The following is a 4,601-nucleotide window of genomic DNA, read 5'->3' as shown; positions in this document are numbered from 1 at the left end:
AAAATCTCGCAGTGTGTGTCGCTACAAGATTTAAAATAAGAATAGCCATATGGAACAAAAGGGATTTAACAGCCTGCCTAAAGCTGAACAGAGAAGGGCCACAAATTGCTGCCCCTGCTCTGGGAGGGCTGCTTTTCAAACACTCCCCCTCCCCGCCTTCCTCAGAGTCTGCCCCACTCACTTGGTTGCTTTGATCTGCTTGTCAAGCAATGGGTATTCTCACAGCTCTCTACTGTGAAGTTCAGCATTCAGGACTGATAAAAAGACTCCAATAGTACAGGATAATTTATTGGAAAGTGAAAGAAATGACAGAGCTAGATTGTCTGTAAAACCCAACTCCTTATTCTCAGTTTCTTAGAACACAGTATATATGACGTGTTATGCACTAGTTCCCACTTTGGAGTTCAGTGGGCAGTGCTGCCTGGCTTACAGTGCAAACCTATGCATGTTTACCAGGAAGTAAATTCCATTGTGTTCAAGTGGACTGACTCCTTGGTGAGCGATTTTCTGAGCAGGGCAGATTTGGGCACCTGTCCCAAAGTTCTCCACCCCTGTTTTACTCTTATATGTGGAATAAAGTCTGGAGTTTTGCACCCTATAAAATAAGCATTTCCCTAGCCTAGGAGAAAAAAAGTACCTAGCCATCAGAATGTGGATCTGCCTCTCTGGCCTAAGCCCTTAAACAGGAAGGATTGGATGGCTGCAGACGCTCACTTGCTTGAGTCTTCTAGGAATGCACAAGCCCCTGGATGGCTGGAAGTGAGTCAGAAGGGTTTCAGCATCCTACCACCAACTTCTGTACAGCCTGGGACCTAAAGAGGTGATGATGCCCTACAATGAACCCTTTGGGGCAGGGGGAGGGTATTTGAAATTATACTTCATACACTGAAGATTGAATATCCAAACATTTGGCTGGTCATAGGTGAAATATATTTAGAACGTGCACAAATCACACTTTTCATTATGTATGTCCCATGGCTACCCCTTCACTTCAGGGACATGGCTGGTAACTCCACTGCATCACCTTCCTCTCCAAGGCGCTCTGCCTGTTGGTCTCCCCTTTCGACACTGTCTGCATGGGTTACTGAAAAGATGGGCGCATCTACGAGTGCTTTTTGAAGCAGAGCAAGAGTTGATGTCTTGAAGACTTTCTGGAATCCTTCCCCGACAAAGAGGTAGAGAATGGGGGTAAAACGGAAATTGAAGCAAACTGCACAAGCCACGATTGCCCACAAAATATGTTCTGTTCCTTCAGGCATTTCCCCAACCAGAAATCAAGCATAGAGGAGATGGTAGGAAAGCCAGCAGGTGAAGACTTTCACCTGCTTTCACAAAAGCCATGAGAATTCTGGACGGTTTCCCTTTCTTCCTCACCAACTTTTTGTTCTTCATTTCCTGACCCATCTGCCAATTACATTGAAGGAGGGAAACAGGAAGGCCAGCAGGAAATGAACCACAGAGTGCCAAGTGAACATGATCCCACAGGATCTGTGCTTTGGCCCCATCCCAGTTACTGGAGAAGGCATAATTATTGGCACAGATTATCCTGCCCTTCTCCAACTCTCAAGTCTCTCAGAAAGCCAGGGAGGGGCACTAAGATCAGAGAAATAAGCCACACCCCTGCTACCAGCCTCTGTGCCCAGGGGATCGTGTGGTTCTGCTGGAACCAGAAGGGATGGCAGATGATGAGATAGTGGTCCAGGCTGCTGATGGTGAGTAGAAAGACCATGGTGGACATGCCCAGAGAACCAAAAGCATTGAGAAGCTTGCAGATAACTGTGCCAAAAACTCAGTGATATCCAAGGAGGGCATGGACAGCTAAGAAAGGTAGGAATGAACAGAAACCTTTTGTTTGTGAGCATTTTACATCTCTACCCCTGTCTCCATCTCTCGTGCTGCCATTTTCCTCCTCCTTTTCATTACGTGAAGCAAACCATAGTTGGCTGTTTTTGCAACTTTTGCCCAAACTGGGAAACTATGCCTAGCCCCAGATCAAGGAGACAGGGGAGGAGTTGTTGCATGCAAGGAAAAGAGGGAAGGCATGGACCTGCAGTCCAGCCAATGTTTTTCATGTAACACCGAGCCATGATTTGAAGTGACATGTGAACCAATTCATATCTATTGATTTGAAAGATGCATCTGTTTTGTCTGTAATAAATGCCAGAATATGTTAATTATGAGCATACAAAATGTTCAGAAGTGCATAGCATGTTCCAAAATCTGCCCAACAACAACAACAACAAAACAGTGTATTTTCTTCAAAGGCAGAATTTCTCTAATAGGAACCTCACTATTTGATGTACGTTCATTTACGAGGCTCCCCATTATTCTAAAAACAATATTCAAATTTTAGGGGGCTGGAATGTATTTTAATTAAAATATAGCAGCATCTTTTCATTTGATAATTGTGAGAGAATGACATTGCTTCTAAAACTGTGGCATCAACAAGCAAAATTACACAAGACATCATCTGGCAGGTAGAATGCAGGGAAGTCATTTATCTTAAGCATCACGACATAAATGCACTCTTCCTCCTCCATGACTAAATGGAAATTTGTGGCAGATTACACATTGTAAAGCATCCCTTGCTACATGATCAGCTACTAAAGACCAGCATGGTTTCAGTTGCCTCACAATGAGTGGCTCAGTCCTCAAAATTAGTCATCTTAACCCACTCACTAGTCTCCTTTGCTGCTCGCTGAAGACTAGAATCTTTGGGGTTCAGCTTAGTTACTAATGACTTTCAAACAAGAATATAATGTGTTATCTTTTAGATGGGGACAAGTTGCTATCTGCAAGCTTTTGGCATGCACAGATCTCTTCATCAAGGCATAGTCTGGTACATTCTGTATGAAGCTATCACTTTTTCCCCCCCTGACAAGGCTGCTGTGTCTTTAACAACCATTTGACAAAACAAAGTGCAGCATTTACTTCCACGAACATGGGATTTCAGAAAAAGCTCCTCCTACTGAATTAAAACTTCAGGAGCTGAGACGGGAATATATAGTAACTTCCCCCACCCCGAAATAAATTTTACTGAAGCTTTTCCCTGTGCTTTTCTTTCTTATTTCTGTATTAATATCCTCGCAGTTTTAGATAGATGTCAGTTTACAGGGTGGAGCTAGAGTCATAGCAGGGCTCATCCTTGTACTCTAACTTCAGTACACCTAGATTGTGAGGATGGGTTGTTGCCACTGTTATCCCTACAGAGGATCTGCTCTTTCAACAGATTGCATGACACACAGAAAGTTGTCAGGTTCAACTTCCTCCATCATCGCATCTCCATTCTATGAAAAAAAAACAACCCTGCATCTACTAAGTTTCTGCCTGTTATGCTGTTAAAGGCATATAGCTGTCAGGAAAGACGATGACGAAGAAGAAGAAGAAGAAGAAGAAGAAGAAGAAGAAGAAGAAGAAGAAGAAGAAGAAGAAGAAGAAGAAGAAGCATGCAGTTAGCCCTACGAGGAGAGAGAAGGGAAGGATTAGGAAGGGGCAAGATTGGTAGACGAAAGAATGAAGATCAGCTGAGGAGATGCCCTAAACCACATTCAGGCTCAGGGCTGTCAGCAAGGGTAGGCATGGCTGGGCAGCTGCCGAGGGCCCAAAACCCAACTGGGGCCCACTGACAAAAAAAACCCTGGACTTGCTCCTCCTCTTCACCCTTGCAACCTGCTTGTTCACCTGCCTCTCTCTCTCTCTCTTTCTCTCTCTCTGGCCCAAACAATACTGGTGGTAAGAAGGAAGAGGAGGTGATGCTGCTGCATACTTGTTCAATGGCTGTATGCCAGACAAACAAGCAAATGATGGCAATGATAAGAAAGGGGATGAGAAGCAAGAGTAGCTGGTGAGAATGGCAGTGAGAGGGTAGACTCACTGATGGGGAGGATGATCATCATGTGTGTAGGCCAAAACAAATGAGTGAAGATTAGGAACCAGGGTTTATATGCCAGCACAAGCCTTGGACCACTGCAAATCATATGGCCCCACTAGCAGATGATGATACTTTATGAGATGCCATAAATTAGACTTCCCCTATCTGGTGCCATCCAGATGTACTGGAGTACGAGTACCATCTCCTGAAGCAAAAACAGCCAAGAGTCTTGTGGCACCTTAAAGTCTACTACATTTACTACACCATAAGATCTTGTGGATTAACACTTCTTATAGCATAAGATGTTGTAGACCAAATTTTAGGGATGTTGGAGAATTCCGCCACGGAAATTCACGGAAATACTTACGTAGCCTATCATGGCCTAAGGCATGGGCACAAATGGTGGCCGGCGCAGCGGCCTCCATCTGCATCCGCAGTGCAGCAATAGCGGCCAGAAGTCTGGCTGCAGCCAGCCAGGGAGGAATCCGAGGGGGGAGGGACGGATCGCCTCCCCCCCCCCCAGTGGATGCCCCAGACTGGAACCGGGTGAGTAATCCACCCATCCCTACCAAATTTTGAACTGTTCATTGATGTTGCAATTTAAAGATGGCTCTTTGCATGCATGGTTGGGGAACACTTCTGCTTTTCTCTTGCCCTCATTTCCGGCAGACGATTTCCTGCATTTCTGGTCTTGCTAATAAGAGCAGGATGAGCAAGTTGGCACAGAGAG

General features: G+C 45.0%; 1 pseudogene; it reads right to left on the bottom strand.

The window, feature by feature from the left end:
- Positions 1-986: 986 nt before the first annotated feature.
- Positions 987-2,540, bottom strand: LOC146337795 (putative G-protein coupled receptor 33; annotated as a pseudogene).
- Positions 2,541-4,601: the final 2,061 nt, after the last annotated feature.

This window comes from Heloderma suspectum, chromosome 10 (assembly GCF_057233095.1).
Source record: "Heloderma suspectum isolate Gila_16-S chromosome 10, 16-S_ref, whole genome shotgun sequence".
In the NCBI taxonomy this organism is placed as follows: domain Eukaryota; kingdom Metazoa; phylum Chordata; class Lepidosauria; order Squamata; family Helodermatidae; genus Heloderma; species Heloderma suspectum.
This window is presented reverse-complemented; position numbering and strand designations above follow the sequence as displayed.